The sequence below is a fragment of the Parus major genome, chromosome 15 (genome assembly GCF_001522545.3).
Source record: "Parus major isolate Abel chromosome 15, Parus_major1.1, whole genome shotgun sequence".
In the NCBI taxonomy this organism is placed as follows: domain Eukaryota; kingdom Metazoa; phylum Chordata; class Aves; order Passeriformes; family Paridae; genus Parus; species Parus major.
In genome coordinates this window covers 10,009,543-10,032,032 of record NC_031784.1, presented here as the reverse complement: position 1 = coordinate 10,032,032, position 22,490 = coordinate 10,009,543, and the positions used below count along the sequence as shown (strand labels likewise).

Sequence of the window (22,490 nt, the reverse complement as noted above, 5' to 3'; positions counted from 1 at the left end):
TCTGCTTCCATAATGGTTTTCAAGTTGGTGAGAAATAAAATGGGAGCCTACACTGAGAAAGGAACAGGCTGTTTCTGCTAAGTGATATTTGAAAAACCCTCACATCTGTATCACCAAAATGGAGACTTTTGGTCAGATGAAGGCTGAAGTTGAGATTTTGCTCTCACTGGCTTGTCCATTAATGAAATGAGAGCATTTAATTAATTAAAGTTACAAAAAATAGTAAGGTGTGCTTACAGATCTATGAACACTTTTATCCCTGGGAGTTTTGTAATAGACTTGAATGGAGCCACTGTTTCCCTGTTCTGGATGTTATCCTACAAGATGTGGCACAGTAAAGACTTTTATGTGGAATAAAGGTGCAGTATTTTCACTTTTACAGACATTAATTATCTCTCAGTTGCATATCTGGAATGTAACATGGAGTGAGAATCTGCTGATCTGTCAAAATGTCAAAAGAAAAGATTGTACATCTTTAGGAAAGAGGAAGAAAGACCAGCTTCCATCTGCTTGCCAATGCAGCCATTAATGTTCAGCCACAAGCTCTGTGCAGCTGTAAAATCTCTGATCTGTTTGTTCTCAGGGGACTTTAAACACAGTCACCAGACAAGTGCAGGAAAAACAGTTCACATCACACCACACAATTACTCTTGGGGCTGATTTCAGTAGGGATGGACTCCATACTCTCTGCAAAGGATCAGCCTCTTCCAGGGCCCCTCAAGCCTTTAATCCACAGGCACGGTTTTGGGACCCATTGTAATGGCTTAGAGTTTGAGTCTGCCTGCTTTGGTTGAACCACAGTTAAATAAAAACCTGTTATCAGACTCGTGGATGAGAAAACCCGGCTGCTTAGGGCAGTTTGAGACATCCAAGGTGGACATAAACAAGGACAACAAAAAGCTGTGGCAAATCAGCTCTGAGGAGAAGGCAGAGTTGTGTGCAGAGATCAGCCAGAGAAACATGACCCTGGGCTGTAAGGAAAGGATGTAGATTCTTCCTGTTTAACATCAGACATTGAGTTTTAGTGCTTTTCCAGGGGACCTCCAAGAGACTGATCCGGAGACTGGCAGAGTTACCAGGGACATCAACAACCCGTGTTAAACCTTTCTCTGAGGACAATGAAGTGCAGGTAGAATTTGGACTCTGTCAAGCTGGACCGTGTGAATCCCTTTCCAGGTCTCTGGAAGAGAGAATAGTAGAACCTGGTGTTTCTTGTGTGTTTCTAGAAACAGTAAAGTTTAATTGTTCAAACAAGGCTGCTAACAGATGCTAATGGATTGCAGAGAAAGCAGGAGATAGGAAGTGGTGAGATATTCAGCGCCAATTTGTGCTAATGAGAGCTCATTAAGAGGTTCTTGAGATAAAGGTTCTGTCAGGAGGCAGTCACTGTGGCTGAATTTAGTGGTTTGTGTAGAAGATGGGTTAAAATCCAAGAACTATGTCCGGTTAGGACAAGAGTGATTAAATTTTAAATGGCACTGACTCGGAGCCACTTACCGAGGTGAGGAAAAGGAAGGAGGTCTTCAGCCAATAGTTTGGGTTCGCAGGCTGCAGTGAGGGAGCGCAGTTACAGTCCCGAGAGCCTCGCAGAGATTGTAACCTCAGAGGGAAGAACCATTGCGCTGAGACGGCTCAGCAGAAAGCTGTGAAAGTGATTTAAGAACGTGAACTGAGAGCTTTAAGATATAGTTCCATGAACAATCATAAAAATAGCCTTCCAAGGGAATGAGTCAGAGTACCCAATACTGCTGCTTACAGCCTTGCACTTCATGCTGAAACTTGAAAGAGAAGATGAGCACTCTGCAAAGAGCAGCGATTTTTCCAGGGGTAAGATTTTTCCAGTAAGGCAAGATCATGGATAAATTGCTTATCACGATGGGCAAAGCAGATGGGCCAGAGACATGACAGTTGCAAAATACGGTTGTTTTTTTTTTTTTTTTTGAAAGGTCTCCTGACTTCAGATGCTATGGCTTGCCAGCAGGATTAAGATGGAATGTGGTCTCTCCACCACATTTTGCTGTATTCCTGGATGGTAGGACTCTCCTCAAAGGCATGTTCACAGCTCACAGTGGTCCTGGAAAGAAGTTCCAGTGTCTGCACACAAGTCCACATAAAGACTAAAAATGGCAGTTTAATGCCCAGAGGTTCTTTGGGACTAACTTGTATGCCCAGACACGAAACAGTAACAGTCAAAGTGCACATCAGGCTCCAAGCTGAGTTCTGCTTATCTGAAAAAAAGTGCTCTCACCATCTTCCAACATTTAGCCACGCTTTGTCTTTCCTGAGAGAACAGAGAACCTCCATACCTTCTAAGGAAAGAAAAAAATATAAACTGGAAATGAAGTAATTCAGTGCCTAAAATTCTCATACTGCATCCATTGCACAGTTATTTAAAGTTCTTATATATTTCATCACAATATCTCATGATACTGAAATCCATCCCTGTTTAAGAGGAAAGCCTTTGGGGTTTGAATTATGCATACACAGCATATACAGCACAATGAAACTCTTTCCCTTACCCAAAAGGGGATAACCTGGAGGTCACACAAGAGGTTGGATGGAGGCCTCCAGTATTCAGAAAAATAGTATTTTGGTTTGGTTAATAAGTCCTTCTACAAAAATATTCTGCAGGGGAGCAGGGGAAAACTAACTGGTATATTTTAGCTGCTCTTCAGGTGATTATATTGTTTGTAAAGTGAAGCTTATAGATAGAAGCATTTTGTTCAGACATGCTTTTGAAGTGGACAGAGTTTAATATGTGGCATATTAAACAGTGGAAACTGTAATGACTGGAAGGATGCACATTCCCTTTGTTAAAAATTATGGATCAGGGCTGGTTTTGCTGTTGTATTTCTGTGAGTGTTACTGAGTCAGCAGTGGCTCTGGAGCTGTACTCTTTACACTGATGCTGTAACAGGTATTGTGAAAGAAATGCCTTTTTTAGTCTAAACTGAACCTTGCAATTTTACCCTTGCAGCTGCAAGTTCCCATTTTTCATTGTGGGCTGCAGCTGAGGGCTGTGGCTTTGGAAACACCAAAGATCTGTGAAGAGCTGTTAACTTTGGTAAATTATTGATGGTAAATAAATATGTGACCAGTGAAATGTTCAGATAAAAATGAAAGTTTCCTTCACACTCTGAGATGGTTTTTTCATTCAGTGATAACCTTCTGGAATGCTATCACAATGTGAAGTCAATAAATAAATTGACTGTGCAAGCCTGCAAGAGCTCAAACACATGTGAAGATGTCTTTGGGTGTTTTCCATGATCTGTCCTCTTCCATTCTGTCTCCTGACCTGTCTGATGAAGTCAGATATCAACATTAGAGGATCTGTCCCAGCAGCCCAGTCAGCGCTGAGCATCTGCTCAGTGCTGTGGGTGACCTGTGCTGTGCTGGGAGGAGCCCTGGTTTCATCTCAGTGCTCCACTTCCCTGCAAACCAGTTCATGTTCTTGAAAGTTTTTCTCCTTGTGACTGGCAAGACAGTCTGTTGTAGCACTGAAAGGGCAGGATTTTATCTTACCTCACCTTAATGCTCTGAAAATAGAGCATCAAAGCTCAGCTCAGTCAAATTTCCTTCAGAATCCATGTGGAGAGTTACTACAAAGGAGTTAAATAGCAGATACCTTCTCATTTATATGCTTCTTTTAAACTGGACACCTAATTTTTCAGAGTTCCCGCTATGAGGATTCATTTCAGATGTGGCTGTGCAATACAGTGCTGTGAATTCAACCTTTTGGAAATATTACTGACCATTTATTGTCCATGAGTTCATGAAAACCATTTATAAAAAACTTGTTAGTTTAAGAATTGGAACAATTTTGCCAACTTGAGTAGTATTTGTATTACTAAGGAAACTGATTTGTAGAGGCAAATATTGGAAGGTTAATATTTTGCATGTTTTTCACAAATTCAAGTGTTTATGGAAATATTTTGGGGTTATTTAATATTATTTCATATTCCATTAATAAAGGTATTTGACACAGAAAATTAATTTAATTAGTTCCCACCCACAGTCAGCCTGGAATTTTTTCATGAACTTCTCTGGGTTAGCTCCAGCTTCACACAACACAAGCAACAGAAAAACACAGGCAGGGCTGTGCACAGTTATGTTACAAGCAGGATAAGTCTTGAATAAAAGGCTAAATATACCCATTAGGGAAAATCTGGATCTGGACTCACATCTGAACTTGTGGGAGGAGCTGAATACTAATTGTTCTATAAATATTTAATATACCTAGCACTTTCCCATTGTGTAGCATCCCAAAGGAGGCATCTTTCCTTCTCTCACACATACACACCCATCCTCTTCTTTCATGAAGGGTTCCCAAATACAGTAATTAGAACAGTCATCAAATTTGCATCTGACTGATCAACGCCACTCCAGCTTTATTTCAGTGTAATTGCAGCGGCCTCGGGTGCACTGGTGAACATGGCCCAGGGCTCAGGTAATTATTGTATCAGAGACCATTTAATGAGGAAAAATCAAGTGAGACACCTTGTGGGATAGGAACCCACCAGGAAATAACCTGCTTGAAAACATAACAGGACCTTGTTATTTTTCCTAATTGATACATTACATTTATCACAATTTATAAAAAAAAAATAATTCAAATGCATGAATTCAATGTTTACCTTTGTCCTCTGATGCTAAGACAAGCCACAGTACAAACACCAGCACATCAGATAAATGATATTCCAAAAGACTCTGATTTGGGATGGAATTGCCATGCTATGCTCCATGGCTGTCAAAAATCCAGGTGCACTGTTGTCACAGGGCAAAAGCTCCTTGGAGGGTACTCAGAGGTTGTAGGAAGCTGTGGATTTCTGTGAAGGTGAGGGGCTTTTGTTCCCCTTCAGCTATAGAAAATGCAGTTGTAGAGAAAGATTAACAGCTCCTTGCCCATGACTGAGAAGTCTGACTGCCCACTGCTCATCCCCACAGAGCTTCCATACTAAATGGTTGTCTTGTTTAATAATTTAAAGTATTTTCCTTTTACACTTCACATGTGAGAAATTCTGATAACTCTCTCGTGGAATTTGTAGAGGGCTCCCAAAAAAGTTGAGCAACTTTCAGCCCTTGCTCATGCCCTGGATTATTTTTAAGAGTCTCCAGTAATCAAGTCTGTTTTTTTCCAGGAGCAAAAGCTTGGTTTTCTGCCATTTTTCTCTCAAAACCAGAATTGTGTGTCACAGTTCTTCCTCTTTTCCTCCAAGAAATGGGAAGAGCTGGACATTATAATCATCCCTCCTCACTTTTAATGCAAAGTTTTCATTACAGATTGTGTGTATTTCCCTCAGCTTTGACCTGCCCTCCTCTGTCAGCATAGTTTGAAGAGCCACAGGTAAGGAACAACAGCCTTTGAAAGGCAAGGATTTGCTGGAATATTCTGAGAAATGTTCTAATGAACTCTCTCTGTTCAACATTTTGATGACTGTTACAGCAACCTGATTCTAGGAATAAATTAGATGCTGTAGTGGTCAACCACAACAAGTTCTTTTAAAAATCTGCTACGATTTATGGCACAATGACCAAATCTATCATATAATGGCTGGGTGTAATTTACAATGTAATCTACTGAAATACAGCCACCCTAATAACAAGCCATATCATTCCACCCTAATAACAAGTCATATCATTCACATTGGAAAGAAACAACCATTTGCCAGGGGAAAAACACCCAAAACCCCCAAAAGATGTCAACAAAGAGAACAGGATTTCTTTTCAGCCTTCCCCTACTTCAGGGTCTAATCTTGCCCCTGTGAAGTGCATGGCAGAAGTCTGGATCAACAATGGAAAATCAGAATCTTGAAAATGGACATATTTAATCAGGACTGACACCACTAAAAATAATGCTATTGTGTGGGGCTGATGCAGCCACCAGCCCAAAGCCTGCAGGTAGTTTTGTAGCTGGAGCATTCCAGATTCATGGGGAGGCATGTTCTGAGGTGAAAGAGTTTCAAAGTTGCCATACTTCATGCCAAGAGTGAGTTTTTCGCTTCTGGTGGAATACACCCTTTATTTCCCTTTTTGACTGCAGAATAATCAAGGCTCTGACTTAATCAGGTAGATCAAAATGCATCTACAGCCTCTTTTTGATGTTCAGTGACAGATGTTTAAGAAGAGTACAAGAAACGGGGCAATTTCAGGGTGTTTCAGGCCCTGGTACCTCCTCCCAGCTTCTCATGATCACCTGTTTGTGATTCAAAATCAAGAAAATTAAGCTTATTAAATTATAAATTAAGAATTCTTCCCAGCTGCATTTGAGCCCACCTTTGGCTGTCTTTGATCACTTTCTTGTTGTGGTGGGTCAGTTTTCCTACTGGGAAGTGTATTCTGTGTGTAGGATTGTGGCTGCACAGACCCAGTTATCAGATCAAACTGCTGGTTATGAGATCAGTTGTGGCACTTGTAATATTAATCTATTCTGATTTTACAGTCATCAGCATTCATCAGGGTCAACAGGAATCCTTCCACTGACCTTAAAAGGAGCTGGAGCTGTTCCCAAATATCCTGGAGATTGTGAATTTTTATCTTCTGCAATGGCACAACAGTGATATTTATTGAAACTTAGCAGAAAGAATTGTTGTTATTAGTGTGCCAAGTTAAATATAATTCCATTTCTTTAACGTGCTGGTGTGGTACCATTAATTTACAAGATAGCAGAACAAAGTGGTAATATATAAATCTGAAATTCCAAATAGGAAGATGCACCCCAGTCTCTGAATACCCCTCCAGTGACATTCCTTTCCAATAAAACAGCCTGTCTCCAAAAAAGACAGACATGTTTATTTTATAATCCCTATTTATACGATGCTGATTTTTGTATCCAGGGTAAAATACAGAGGGACTATCGTTGACAAAATGGGGTGGTTGGCTTTTTTTCTATCATGCTGAAATCTTTCCTAGGAAAAGAGAATAGAGATGGCAATTTCAGAAGCCTTGTGAAGCAGAAGGGAAGGGTGAGCGCTGAAAGAGGCATTACTTAGTCTTTTAATTAATCAGTTTTCCTGTAGCACTTGCCAGCCCAAAATCCAGGAAATTCTCATGCAATCAGAGCTTTCTGCTCAGTGACACTCAGGAAAATGTTCTTATTTCAGTGTCACAGGTAAAACCTGAGCAGGGAGGGGTTTGGGTGACACTGGGAATAAGACAGCAGGAAACAGTTCATTGCCTGAATCCCCTCCAAGCAAGTGACCAACCCAAGTTTTCATGGCTTATTTTGGCTTAATGGAATTTGTTAGTGACTGCTCCATCAGCTGAAATTGTAGAGGGTCAGAACAGGATGGGACAGAATGCTTATCTGAGCAGCTCCACCACACACTCTGGTGAGCTTTAGTGAGCTGCTTGGACTCTTGGTGCGTCTCCGGGTGTTAAAAGGGTTACTTTGAACCTCCCTTGCAAGGGTCTGCTAAAACTGAGAGTCTAAGACTGTGAGATTGTTCATGGAAGTATTTGGGAGAATCCAAGATACCTGCAGGAAAAAGCCCTCAGAAGTTTAAAAAGCCCAAATCCTCTTTTATCTGGGTATGGACTCTTAGTGTTCTGTTTCAGTCCTTTAAATTGGCAGATAAAGACTTGAGCAGAGCTGAGGATCCTGCCTGAGGAAACTAAGCTTTTCAGGAAGCAGGAAAAGGAAAGCTGCTTTTTTGCTCCACAGGAGCTCTTTGTCACCTCAAAGTAAAAGAAGCAGAAAATTTTTCATTATGCTGATGCTGCAGAAGCAAAAAAGACAATCTGATTTCTTTTTAGAGAAGAAACCTGGTGGTAATAGGAGAGACAAGAGTCATCATCAAACAAAAGCTTAAGACACAAAACCATTAGAGACTCCTAACACTCACACTGGCATCCTGCTCTGGGAGCTCACAGAGCTGCTCAGACATTAGCTAATTACATTTGGCATAATCCTCTCATCTTACATGCAGGCAGACACATTAGGTGGCCTCTTTAGCTGGTATAAAGTTTGGATTTTGGCAGTGTGGCTTGTGCCCTTCAGCTGAGGACAAGCCCCTTTGTTTCCATTTTTTAAATATGTGATATATAAATAAATTTCATTTATTAATGAAGTTTCATGAACTCTGCCTGCAGTTCAATAGAGTGAGGCAGGACCAAGACGAAGGCTCCACCCTCTGTAACCACAGTTCAACCAGGAGCTTCCAAGCTGCTAAATTGAGATTTCTCTTTGTTGGTCACAGGGTAACACAACAGCCCTGACAATGAAACTTGACCCAGATCATGGTGAAACGATCCCAGAACAGCACAACTGGGGGCTCTCAAATCCTGCTGAGGGCTGCAGGAAAGTTAAAAGAAATAGAAGCAAGTGGTGGAATTGAGGTTTCAGAGATCAGAAGGAGACCTGATCATCCTTGTCTGCCAGAATCACTGCAAATGATTTCTCTGAACACCAGATCAAGCCTACAGAGTTTTTGGAGGGAAGTTTTTCCACTTGATTTTGAGATGGAGGAAAAGAAAAGCATGGACAGGGGAAAATATGACTTCTTTTCCTGTACAAATGCTAATTTATCACTGCCACATATAGAATGAGAAAAGCAGGAGCACAATAGAACTTTAAGAATTTACTTTTCTTTAATAAGAATTTCTTTGTAAGTCAAAGAAATCTGTGTTCTTGGTTCTTTTCCCTGGGAAACAATTACCTCTTGATAATGAGGGGGGACAAGGTAAGGCCATTAGTCAGTAAAATGTTACACATCAGCAGTCACTGTGTTCACCTGGCCTTGTTTCCACTTATTGTGGCTGAAGGATAATCAGCATTTCTCCCCAGTGGGCCCTAAGGAAGCTTTGACAGCCAGAGAAGCAGCTCATTAAAATCATCAGCTAAGAAAGTCACTGGGTCACCAATTCCATCATCCAGCAAATGTGACCCACCAGGAAATACACATTTGAGCCCAGACAGGTTCACAAATACAACATATTTATCACTGTCTATGAGTTCAGGGGTGTGATTTTGCTGCCTTTCCCTGCAAAGTGATGGCAAACATATGCTGAGGTAATCAGGGGAAAATGTAAAATGTACCTTCAGCTGGAAACCTGGAAAATGCATCAATACTGATGTTAATAAGGCAAGAAGTAATCCATAATCAGGAAATAACTACAGAATAAACTCAATGCCACCCCCACCCCCCCAGTCTGAATAGCAAAAATAAAATAATTAATACCAAAAAAAAAGTCTTAAATCTTACTACTACCCTGTGCTTGGGCTATTTGTGTTTAAAGGAGAGCAAAACTGAAGAGCAGATGGAGACAATGCTGTTTAGATGTGGAAATCAGTATATCAGTATATAGTAGATGCTTCCTATATTGTGGGTGTTGTTAGAGGCGTGTTGTAGAACATCACCACAATACAGAGAGTCTGATCTGGTCGTGTTGGCTGCTAAAACTTTGCCTTTGTAAGGCAGGATAACACTCGATACGTGTAAAATGCAGAATAAACTGCTGCCTCTGAGAGATTTCTCTTGGTCCCGCAGTCAGGGGAACAGCTGCGATGAGAACACAAAACACGAGGTGGCATCGTTGCCATTTTGGTCAGAGGTACCTGGTTACAGTGCACAGAGGTAAACGCTGTAAATGTGCTTTCCTCCCTTCCTTACGTCCTTCCTCGCTGCCCAATAACTTCCAGAACTACAAGAGTTGAGCCCAACTTAAGATCTTGAGAAGGAGCTGTTGTTTGATTTCAGCGTTGCTGAAGCAAAACAAAGGTATCTGCACAATTCCAGGATCTGTGACAATTTAAAAATTAATATTAATAAATAGCTCATGGATGGTAACAATCCCTCTTTTCAGAGCACAAGTTAATGTTCTCTGCTCCAGTGTCCTAACAGTTTATGACAGATGTCACTTACACTGAGGTGGTAAATAAATCAACAATGACATAATAATCAAATGATACTGATTAATAAGCCAATGGTTGTCATAACACCTTTCCCCTGAAGAGTTCAAAGTGTACTGTAAAAAATGAATATTCATTTAATGAGATCCTAAATTGTTTTATCTGGTAACTTTTCAGTGTAGGGATTTCACCCACAGGTGCCTGCTCTCCCCATCCTCATCACACAGGGAATCAAGAACTGGGCTCCTCTCACCTCCACAGCTGCAGCAGTTCTGGAGAACCTACCAGCAGGGAAGCCAGAACCTTAAAAAAGGTGGCTGGGTGAATTTTCAAATCAAAATTCTTCCATATTTTTCCAGTTTTTCTGTACATAATGGTCACCCTTCACACACTGGAAGTCTAGCAAGCAATGCAAGAAACCTTTAGCAGAAAGAACAGCAATAAAAGAGAAGCTTTTGGGAACAGATGCATGTCTGATTAATAACTCTGAGTTTGCCTGGCATTTCTGCCACTTCACAGCCTCCATAACTTCCACAGAAAAAATGGCTCTTTGGGGAATGCACCACTCAGTGTAATTCTGAATGAATCATAGAATGTTTTGGGTTGGCAGGCACCTTTAAAGCGAATAATGTGAAACAGCTTTACTTTATTGGACTTGAGCACCAATTCCCTTTGCTGGGCATTGAAATTAGGGCTTCTTCATTGTTCATCAAATTCTTGATGACAAACTTGGGTATGAAAGGAAATAATAAAACTCCAACAAATGCTTTCATTTTACTATAGATTTGTCCTCTTCATCTTTTCTCTATTTATTTTGTTTGGCCTCTATGGATTTTCCAGTGCAATCAGTGCCTGTTCTGACACACGTTCTGATTGCCTTTACTATCCCTTTTCCCTGTGCTATCATCATTCTCCTCTCTCCATGTGCTGACATAAATCTCACTGATGTAAGTGCTCTGCAACACGCAGCCTTTACCATTTCACTCTGAATGCAGAGATACAGGAGGAGAATTACACCTTACAATAAAAATAAAACTCTTGTGAAAAGACTGCCATTTTTAAATGTTCTGTCTAAGTTCTGCAGTGCTGCTTTGACAGTCCTGAAGACTGATGTTCCAAACCTTTCTAGTCTGTGATGACTGGGCTGTGGCTTCCATTGCAAAGGCTGAGGATTTGGCAGCACATCACCAGGAAGAGCTGCCTCCCACCAGTTTAGGATACGTGTTACTGGGATGGAGGAAAGGGGTGAGAAATTTCCTCATTAAACCAGTAGAAGAGGAAACACATGGTCCTCAGCTTCAGCAGAGCCAGTTCTACACTCAGTAATGTCCTGCTGATGTGGATGTATAGCCAAATCCTTATTATCCCTGGCTGGATTATCCAGGTAACTGCAATCACGTCACACACAGCCCTTTTATAGCCCCTCCATGCACTATTTTGAGAAGGGAAGTTCTGCTCAGTGCATTCTTACACTACACTGCTCATATTTGTTTGTTTTTCTCACTTCATGAGAGAGCCAAGACAAGCAGCACGCAGCAGTCAAGTGTTCCTCTGTGATTCAGTTTCCTTGGCAGGCAGAGCATGGAAAAACCAGCCCCGTTGTAAGCGAGACAAGTGCCTGGGGAAAGAGCCTCTGCCATGGCTTTGTGTCTCCACAAGAGGGGTGAGCAGCCTTGTCGGAGCAGAAACAGGGATTTCACTCCTCACAAACAGCCCTTGGCAGGGCAGGGCTGGCACGGAGAGCTGAACACGTCTGTTCTGTGCTGGCAAAGTCGAAGCTACCCAGGGGTTCTGTGCCTCCTTATCAGTTTTGTCCATCTTCACCACGTTCTCTTGCAGTTCTCATGCCCAGCTGTCTTAATCTTTCCATGTCACTTCCAAAATACTTCATTTGTTTCAGAGGCTGGTGTTCCTGACAATCACCCTTCCTGCCTGCTGCAAAAAACCAACCCAACCAACCAACCAACAACAATTTAAAACTTAAAGTTGTGTTTTAAACATGATCATACTTCTGCAGAGTTAACTGGGAAGACACTACAGAAGGCAGAAAAAAATGAATGTGAAGATCATGTTTTATGTTCAGCCTTTGCAGTAGCCTGGATCCATCCCTATCTCACAAATAGATTAGAAGTGTTTACATTTTATATCAATTTTAGGCTGTAGGTAAGAAAATCTTCAGAGTCAAGCTGCAGACTGTGTATGGGCTGAATTTGTTATTTAATTTTTGTATGAAAAGGTTTACAATGTCCAGAATAAATATATCCAATGTATATGCCCAGAAGAGTCATTGAGAAATAACCCCAAAACACTGCTGTAAATATTTAACCTGTAATGTATTTTTTGTACACAGTCATAAAACTGTCCATCATCATTCCTGTGTTTTTATTTTAATGTCAAACCACATAACTTCATCTTTAAAAGACCTGAAAACAAAATCTGGTCAAAAGCAAGCTGAGATGTGTTACAAGAGTTACAAAAACCAGTCTCTTCCTACCTCTCCAGGCTCACTGGGATGTCATGTAAGGATCAAGCTGCTTCTTCACGATCTTCTGCCTCATATAGGTAATGAGATAGATTTGCTTTTAATGGAAGAGCTTTCAGGGCAGCTAAAGCTAGACAGAAAACTAGAACTGACATCCTGTGGTAACTATTTTATGGCAAGCACCAGTGCTGTTCAGAGCATACAGCAAGACTTGTTATCCTCACTAAAAATCTAAATTTAATATAATGTACAGGTGAGGTTTTTTTTATAAAATAATTTGATGTTTTAAAGAAAAGGTAAATGTTATTGAATTTGGATTGTTATCATCTTTCCCTCCAGACATATCCTGGCAGGGAAGTACCCTCACATTGCATTGGGATGTACTAAAAATGCTGCAAGGTTTCCATGGCCTACACTGCTCCTGTATCAGAAAATGCTCCCTGACATTTACATGCCAAGTGCTTTGCATGGAAAGGGCTGAGTTTGTTCAGCACATCATGTGCTTCAGAACCAGTTCTGTGCCCTTACCCTGCCTTCTGGGCCTCTGCTTCCTTGGTATTACACTCTCATGGTCCTTAATGAATGGCAAACTCACTCTGCAGTTCTTCTAGCAGCAAACCCTAGGACATAACCACCTTTAAAATAATGTACACTGTGCCTTCTCCAGGATGTGAGACATTCTACAGGTGCTGATAAAACACTCTTAATATTACACACTTGATGGGGCTATCCAGGTATAAAATTTATTTCACTTGACCTCAAGGGGAAAAAGAAAAAGCTCCAGGAAAGTCTGTTTGTAAGAATGGTTTGTCATGTTGATCTTACAGCTGTGGAAACCACCACAGAGCTGAGTGATGAGGGAACACATCTCATGTTAGCTGTAAATGTTATAAAGAGACTACTTATTTCTGGTGGAAATAGAAACAATTCCACAGAAATTAGATAGAACATTGCTTTTTTTCTACAAAGCTGCTGGAGCACAGGATCTCTTCTGTTTGCAAAGGCAAGATTTATGGAGTATTTTCCAGAAAGTACATACTGCTTGCACAGCAGCAGAATTGTAGCAAAATGGCTATTCTGCCATCCATGCAAAAAAAAAAAAAAAACCACAAAAAAAAAACAACCCAAAACCCCACATGTTATTTGAATTTACTGAGTGCTGAATTAGGTTGTCTGGGGAGAAAATAATAAAAAGAAAGGATAATAAAGACATAAACTCTGTTCTGATGAGATGCTTTCCCTTGTCATTCAGAAACCCATCAGTTAAGATACCTGCAGTCCAACCTTCTTAACCACCTTTTAGTTTATGGACACCTTTTGACACCTCTTCATGTTTTACCTGTAGGGATGATAAAAATATTCTGTAAAATCTTTCCAACTCAGTAGTGATTTCTGTCTCCCTTCCAGAGAGGATGCCACATATGCTGGCCTGAACAAGACATCCTAAAGAAACCTGCTACTTAGTATTAGAATTTCTGAAAATTCAAGTTTCTTCAAAGAAAAGCAGATTTTTAGAGCAGTTTCAAGATAGGTACCCAAATACAAATGCACCCAATTAATTAATCAATCACTGTTGAAAAGATAAGCTTTGTTCTTTCAGCTGTGAAAAACCCCAGGCATTAAGTAGAAGATACTTTTTACATTACATGCTTAATAATAGTGTATTAGAAAATAAGGTAGATTTGGACAAACTATAAAGAAAGTCTGTTTTCAGGGTCATGCTGTGTTAGTGGCATAACTGTCAAATCTGGTGAATTCCTAAACCTACTGTATCACTTTGCCATTCTTCTTTTAAATGTCATGTGGAATTTAGTGCATTTAACACCATCAGGTATCTAATTACATCTCTGTGTCTCCTTATCAGCTCCCACCACCACTCCAGACATCCTCAAGCAGCCCTTCACTGGCTGCAGTTTCCAGACTCCCCCTCTTTGAGCAGATCTCTCTCCCAAAATACCCTTCACTCTTTCTGCCTCCCACTGTAAGGTGAATGCTTCTTTTCTCTGCTCCCTGGAACACTTGCAAAGTCAATTTAACTCACTGTTTTCCTTCAAATTAACATCTCTGTTGTCCTTCCCACTGCTGTTTCGTTCCTGCTTTGCTGCCAACCCCCCTGGAGAGACAGACACACCCGTTTTCTGTGTTATTCCCTCCAAACACTCATGCAGTAAAACACCTGTCAGACTCCTTAGCAGAAATCCCAGTGTTAGCTGTCAAATCCTAAATCCTCCTCCGAGGTGTTTGGTGTGTCCCACATGGTCATAAAGTGACATTTCCCTGAGCACCCAGCACCTTGAAGTTGTAATCCCCAAATTCAAAAGGTCCTTTTTCTATCTTTTTGGGAAGCACTGCATACAGAAGAGGAAACAGCTGCTGAATGCTGGTGGTGTTAAATAGCAGCCCAAGCTATTTCTGCATGGTGAAAGTCAGAGCCCTGCTTGGAAGAGCCCAGTCCTTTCATTCATCTCCACCCAAAGAAACTGAAGACAAATAATCAAGCTTGTCTGTATTAATAATAATATTTTTGAAATATTAACCTCCACAGCTGTGAGCTAGTCAGACATTAATTAGAAAAGAGAAAAAAGTAAAGAAGGATTTAGTAATTTCACCTGACTTTGATTTCTATGTCTTAGTTAATCATCAGCAAAATGGAGCACTATATTTACCTGTTCTGCAGAGATCTAACAGTGATAAATCAATTGAAGAGGTATTCATCAACCCCAAAACAAACCCCCAAATTCAGGAATAAGTTTTATAAGGAAGATCCTTTGCACAAATACTTATATCCTCTTTTAAAAAATACATTTTTTATGGAGAAATCAAAGCTAAACAGCTGTCTGGAAAGTTCTGGGGGAAAAAAATCCAGTTAGTGTTTAATCTCTCATACAAGTCCTACATTTTCCTTTGCATTGTGAAGAAAATGTGTGTCATCTGAACTGGTCTGCACACACACATTGCTCATTACACAGGAACCATGAAAAATTAAGCTTGCATTTTGTACACTTGGATCACATACTCCCTGTCTGTGGAAAATGAGATTTTTAATATTTCTTAAAATGGGGTGAAGAAAGCAAGCTTGGAACTCTAATCTGCTTTGTAAAACCTTTGACTGATTGGGTGGGGACTGAGTGATAAATGATACCTCCTCAGCAGTGACCTGTTGTTCTACTACAGCTGCCACCACTGCAGCTTCAACATTTACCTCTGTCAGCATGATGTAACATTTCAACCTTTGCACTAATGCAGCTCCTCACTCAGCCACCAAGCACTGAAAAATCCAATTTGTATAAGCAAAGGTACCATTGGACAAAAGGCTTTCAATTGAGTCTTGAATTCTTAAAATAAATTGTTCTGTTAAAGTCACGCTCAGCTGTATCTACAGATTATCTGCCTGCTACAGAATCTCTTTCCCAGCTTTGGAATATAAATATGTGCACATGTGGATTGGGGTTGTGTGTGCTCTCAAAATTATATCTGTATGAGTTACATGAAGATTTGTGAATTTGGGGTATGAGGCTATAAGGCAGCTGTACTTGTAGTCCATTAATTGTTTTTCCTTCTATTCTGTTAAACTGTGTTTGCACTTGAATATACTTCCAGCAATATATTGTAGCAATGAGTTCCTAAATTTAATCATGCTTAAAAACACTTCCCATTGCTTTAAATTTTCTGCCAGATAATTTAATTTGGTGTGCAATAAATCTGGTGTCAAGGGAACTTGTGAATAACCACTCTCTAATCACTTTTTTTTCCATGCACTCCATGATGTTAGAGAGATCTGTCATAACCTTGTCTCCAGCCATTTCTCTCCTGCCCTGAAGAGCCTCAGCCTGTTTAATTGGTTCTCATGTGGAAGTCATTTCAGATCTCTACCATATCTCCCCATTTTTTTTCCAATCAAATTTTACTACTAGTGAAACTAGCCTGGGTGAATGGGAAGGAACTGATAAAGCATTTAAAAAATATTTACATTTTTCCATAAGATATTTTCTTTTTTAACTTCCTCTTCATTCTTAGAGTCTTTCTTGCCTTTTTGACAGCTCCTGAAGAGTCCCAGAACTCTCCCCAAATGGTTCCAAGAGCTCCTTCCTGAGTGGTAGTTTAGAGTGTAGCAGAGCACGCTCTCATCCCAATAATGATAATATAAATATCAATTAAAAGGTAATTAGTAGTACTAAATGGTAAATGTGCTTTTCTGGTCCAGTTTGACTTGGAAGGAAATGAAAAGATTTAAGATCACCTAGTTTTGTAGTGAACTGCATTGCAGAGCCAACAGATAAAGACTCTATCAGGTCTATCAAGCGGTCAGAGGCAAAAGGAAGTTTGCAAACAGAAGCTGCAGAACTGGAAAACCTGGGAAGAATCCAGAGCTCTGTGCATTTAGACTCTGCTGCCAGCCTGCACCTGGGAGATTTGCTGACAAACTCCCCTTTAACCCAGTCTATTGGTTGATCCCCATATGTGAATGGGTGAAAAAACCATTCACCACACACACCAGGACTGCTTCTCCCCTCCAATTTATCAGGCTAATTCTATATAATGCTACTTTTATGCATCTGTTATATACAGACACAGTTTGTCTTGACTGAGAACACAGAGAGAAAACACAACAGAGAGAGCTTTGGAGAGCTTTACCCTGCAAGTCAGAGCATCAACTGTTCATTGTTCTTACCAACCAACCAAATAATTTAAATACATGTTATGTCAACATTATTATATTGACTAAAAAAATGTTGAAAACCTAAATTACTATTTACTTTTGGCAATATAAAAGTCAGAAGCAAGAGGTTTTTTACAAAATACCCATCACTGTCATACATAATTGATAGAATAAAATCAGCTACTAAATATCACTTAATAGCTGGCTTTGTTCTGTAGCGATAATGTATATGGAATTCCTGTTGAGTTCAGTGGGATAACCCTAAGGGAAGGCTGTGGGAATATACATACATCTCTGACTAAATGTGTTTAATTTGCATATTTATTTGCCAAAAGAGAAAAAGGGAAGAAAGCCACAGATTTGGCTGGGATCTCAGTATTTTCTCCAGGTTCTGCAAGCTGCAGTAAGAGAGGAGGAGGCTGTGCTGCTGGTCTGACTGTACCACTCCCTGCTGACTGCACAGGGACAAAGTAAATCCAGGATTTGTTTATGGTTCATGGCACCAAATGAATAACATTCCACTGAAATGGTTACTATTTCTTGAAAGAAGAGAAACAGCAACATACAAAGAATAAAAGACCCCCAGCACCTCGCTCCTTCCCCTTGGATTCCAGCAGGTCAACACAGAATGGGTATAACTTGGATTTGAGAGCCAAAGCTTCCAAAAGCCAGTGTGTGGCACAGAGCTGTTGGAAAAGGTGTTCACTGGCAAGAGGGGAAACCAACATGTTATATTCTAGTCAGGGAAAAAGCCCAGCTGGCACTGTGTGGGCTCAGACACATCCAATTTCTGTAGCAGGAGCTTTTAACCTCCCAAGGTTTTCCTAGTATTGATACTGTGTCCTCAAAGAATATTTTTGGATGTGAAATTTCCAATGGGTTTATCTTGATGTTGTGCCCACTGCTTTCAAAAGAAGAATTCTGACATTTATCCCATTATGGTGTGGATTCTTGGGGGTTTGGATTCTACAGGAACTTCTAAGTTTTGCACTTAAGTAAAAACAGCATGCAAGTTTAAAACGTTGAGCTCATCTTTTTCCAAACCAAGATTATCTTTAGCATTCAGCTTGTTCCATGTAAATACAGAAAGACACATTTGCTGAGCAACTGGGTTAATGAACTTAGAACAAACCAGACTGTGTGTGTTTGTGACTAACCCAAATTGCAGAGAAACAAACATGGTACAAGCACTGCCTTCTCCCTCTCTTTCATAGGCGCTCTTTTACCTTGGCTGATTAAATTTTAATTTTCACAGCCTTTCCTTAAAATGAGCCCAATCCTGAAAGCTACACCACATAAAACATTCTGTGCAGTTCAGAACTTGCTGAGTGAATGTCAGCAAGGCAAATGACATGTGATTGTGCTTCTGTGCATGTGCACATACAAGGTGTTCTTCAGGATCCAATCATTTAATGTTAAAATTGAACAGTTGCTATCAGTAAAGACAGACTATATCCCCAGCAACTCCTGAAATGTTCAGAATACAATTTCAACAGCTGAACAGCAGCTCTGGGTGTATCTGTGATGGGATTGTGTCACTGAGCTTCACTCATGTCCTACCATGGAGGGCAGGATATGAATCTTCCTTCAAACTTACCTTTTTGCTCCAGGGTGGCTTGAAATCCAGACACTGGCATAAACAGTAATAAATTACTTTAAGGTCATCATTTTTTTTCTTCTTTCCTGACTACCTCATGTGGCTGTCTCCTGTGGGATAGAAGAAAGACTGAAGTTTAAAAAGTAGAAATGTGAAATGAAGGTAGAGCAAATAAAATGCTACTGTTTTTCCTCACACTTCCTCCTCCTCTTAGCTTTTAAAAGAATATTTAGATGCATTTCTAAATTGTTAATGACTGCACTTATTAGCATTTATTAATATTGAAAGTTGGATAGTTATATGTTTACCAGGATATATAATTTTAATTTATTTCTAATTTGCTTACAGTACTTTCTAAATTATAAATACAGTATTATTTGTATTCACACATTTGTACTACTGCTTATTATTAGCAATTAAGCATTTATGTGAAATCAGATTTGGAGGCAGAGGAAATAATGTGACTGATTTGTTTGAGAAGAGATGTTGACACTGCTGGCATTCCATTCTTGTTTTCACTTGGTTCCTGTTGGAATCATGCCACTGCAGGTGGTAGCATTACATACCTGAGGCCAAAGTTTCAAAATATGCTTCAAATTCTCAAGCAAATGCTCAAAATGTCAGTTTTTCCTGGGTAACCATATTGTGGGCACAGAAATAGTAAAGATTAAGTTGAAAAGATTCACCCCAGTGAGAAGAGTCTTGGCCAAACCAGTGTAACAGAAAACAGGGCTTTTTACAGGCTGTGGGTGCTGCTCATTCACTGCCACGAGTCTCTTTGACCTGTTTTCTCCTTCCATCACACTGTCTCTCAGGAATACTTTGTTCCTTTCATCTTTTCTAGCTGTTCTATTAGGGACCATTTAGAATGCTGGATAGTCAGTGTCACTCTAGTAAATATGATACTTTTCTGTTGAGAATTACTCAGCCTGTCTGGACTACTTGATTGGATTTTTGATCTGTTTTTTATTTGTACACTCAGGAAGATTTCTTATTTTTTATGAATGGTTATATATTGTTGCCTCAGTTCATGACTAGAGTGTGATGCCATCTCAGATGACTGTGGAGAGTGAGTTTTCCAAGCTGAAACTCAGCTCATGAGAGGAAGGTGGTATTGGAAGTGACAAAAGCCACAGCACAGTGATGAGAAAAAATTGCTGGAGATGGATGAGCTTTTGATCTGTAACCTCCAGAAGAGTCCCCCTGTCCTGCTGAGCAAGGATTTAATCATCACCCAGTGAGAGCTGGCAGGTGGAAGACAACTCTAGGGTTACAATGGGCATTAGAGGTACAGTGGGAGCCAAAGGACTCAAGATAATTCAGTGATCAAATGGAGAGAAAACCTGAAGAAGGTTGTAAGTAATAAGTGTGGAGTTGGGAAGAAACCCAGCTACTTCTGCTGAGTATAATTCTATTTTACTCTTAGTGCTGTGGGGGCCCACACTGGGGAAACAAAAGTGTGGCACAAGCTCACCAGGTTTTTCCTTTTAATTTCTGAGGTAGCTATGAAACCTCTCCAGAGCTCACGTACCTCCTGCCTTCTAAATGTCCTCTTTTTAAAACCACTTCAAGCACTTTTCCCCACCACACTTGCCAAGTTTACAGCTGCTCACTTACCCAGAAGCATTATCCCTTTCTAGTCCATCCAAGGGAACCACCTCAATAGCAAGGAATGGCAGAAACTGGGAACTGTCGCTTCTTAAAACCACTGCCCTCAGATCACCCAAAGCCCTCTGAGCTGACTTATATGTTTATTTGTTCCTTTGACTCCTCCACATCAGAGGAATATTTGGGTGGCTGAAACTCAGTTCTTTCTCATGTGCCCTGAGCCTGCTGGGCTGCTTTCTGTGTGCTCTTTCTCTTCAGTGATTCCTGACTAATTATGAAAGTGTTCTCCACCTTGCTTCACAGAACTGAGGTGATTTGGTGATTTTGGTGCCTGCCAAAAATCACCACAACTTGGGCAGTGTTCTGATCACACACTATTAAATTGATTCATTTTTCTGTTGCTCACCAACTTAATTTTTAAAGGTGATTTCACATTCTTTTATATTCCAGAGCTCAACATTAGTATCTTCCTCTGAAATATGGTAACAAAGGACAACAATTCCCCAGTATGAACTGTGAGAACTTTCCCTTATTTCTTTCAGCATCACATGAGCGAACTATTGGATGTCTTGAGCTCAGCTTCACTTTGTCCAGTACTTGGTTCAAAAACACCTGTCTAATTCTAATTTCTAGCAGTACTGGACTCACTGTGTGAGCTCAGCTGTCACTGCCCTGTTCACTGCTGAATTCCACATACTCTTGGAAGGTTGCAGTGTTGAGGAAAAGGGAAGGTGTCAGTGCAGCCTGTCAGTGAGCTGGAGGGATCAGGCAGGGTACTACTGCAGGAGAAGGAAATAAAGAAATGACTACACTGTGCTGCCTGTGGGATAACAACAGAGGTTAAAATAAAAAGAAATGGAAATAAAACAAGCAAAGGTGTTGGCAGTGAAAGGGATTTGGCACACAGGTACTCTGCAACCTCAGAGTACAATGTTAGTAAAGACGTAGCAGCAGATCCGAGTCCAAGGAGCATCTTACCCCACACTACAGGACATATCCCTGCCAGTGAATATGCTGCTGACTTTGGAATCAGGTGTCATCAGACTGTATTGATTCTTTCAAACATAATCCAGGCTCTCAAGCTGGGCCTCATTTGTTTTACTGACAAGTAATAACTCTCTTTTCTTACCAGAGGAGTTAAAGCACCCAAAGGCCACAAGATGCTCATCACTCTCAGGCACAGGATATGACTCTTGGTGCTGGTCCTGTGCAGGGCTGGGAGCTGGATCTGTGATCCCTGTGGGTCCCTTCCAACTCAGCACATTCTGTGATTCTGTCATTTCAGGCACCAAACTCCCCAGTTCTCAAGGGGAACAGTTTAATCCCTTTCCTTCTCGACTACAGCAAAAGAAATAAATAACAGGACGTTTAACAGCAATGCAGTGTAAAAAAGGGCTGTAATAACCATCTGATTTAAACACAAAAAAACATCTATTCATAATTTCATATTTTTGAGGTATTTATGAATGATCCTAAAGGTTCATGGGCTCTTTAAAAAACCCCCAGTAAAATAAACTCAAAATTAAAATACAGAGATAACCACTCTTCTACCCAGTAGATTTACGACATATTGCTGGAATATGACATCAAATATTTCTCCATTTAAATTCGGGCATCACAATACCCTGTTTATACAATAACTTAATAAATTTAGCTGGGCTGCCTATTTGACAAGTAGGTGAGAATTGTTCATTAAAATGCAAATGTAATCAAGGTGAAATTTGGAATACGTTTATTAAAGTAATTGAGCTTCAGTCAACTGTAGTCACAACACAGATTTTCAAGTGCCGTTCAGACAAAAGGATATGTCTAATTCTTCTACATTAATATCTTTATCAGCATGAACATTAAAAGAGTTTTCTGAGCAGTAATAATGTACTGTGGAATAATTCCAGTTTTCTCTGCAGGAATATATTATTACAGATAAGGGTCAAAGACATGCACAAAGGAGTGACCCAGCAGTGTACTGCACATACAGAAAATTGGTTGCAAGTGTATTTTCAGTGCTTGGTGTAACTATGCACTTACTAAATTACTCTGTAAATCCTTTAGAGACTCAAGGTCATCAGTTAATTGACCATTAAAGTGTTGGGGAATTGAACTTTTACTGCTAAGATTTGGGATTCTTGGTGCCTTTGATTAAGAAATGACTCACAAAAATTAAAGGAAATACTAAATTTGTCTTAGTTATGATTAAAGTGCTAGTAAAATATTAGGAAGGTGTGATGGTAGTGTCAGAAACTTTTTCATCAGGGTAAGGACAAGCTAGATATTTACTAGGGTTTTTTTACATAGT

The 22,490-nt window shown here is 40.1% G+C and overlaps 1 long non-coding RNA gene across 1 annotated transcript; it reads right to left on the bottom strand.

Annotated features, from left to right (window-relative positions):
• Positions 1-13,493: 13,493 nt before the first annotated feature.
• On the bottom strand, positions 13,494-21,527 carry LOC107211525. Its single transcript, XR_004499638.1, has 3 exons — positions 21,324-21,527; positions 18,587-18,696; positions 13,494-13,668 (listed from the first exon to the last, which is right to left on the bottom strand). It is a non-coding gene; the product is annotated as an uncharacterized LOC107211525 (long non-coding RNA).
• Between the last annotated feature and the right edge of the window lie 963 nt (positions 21,528-22,490).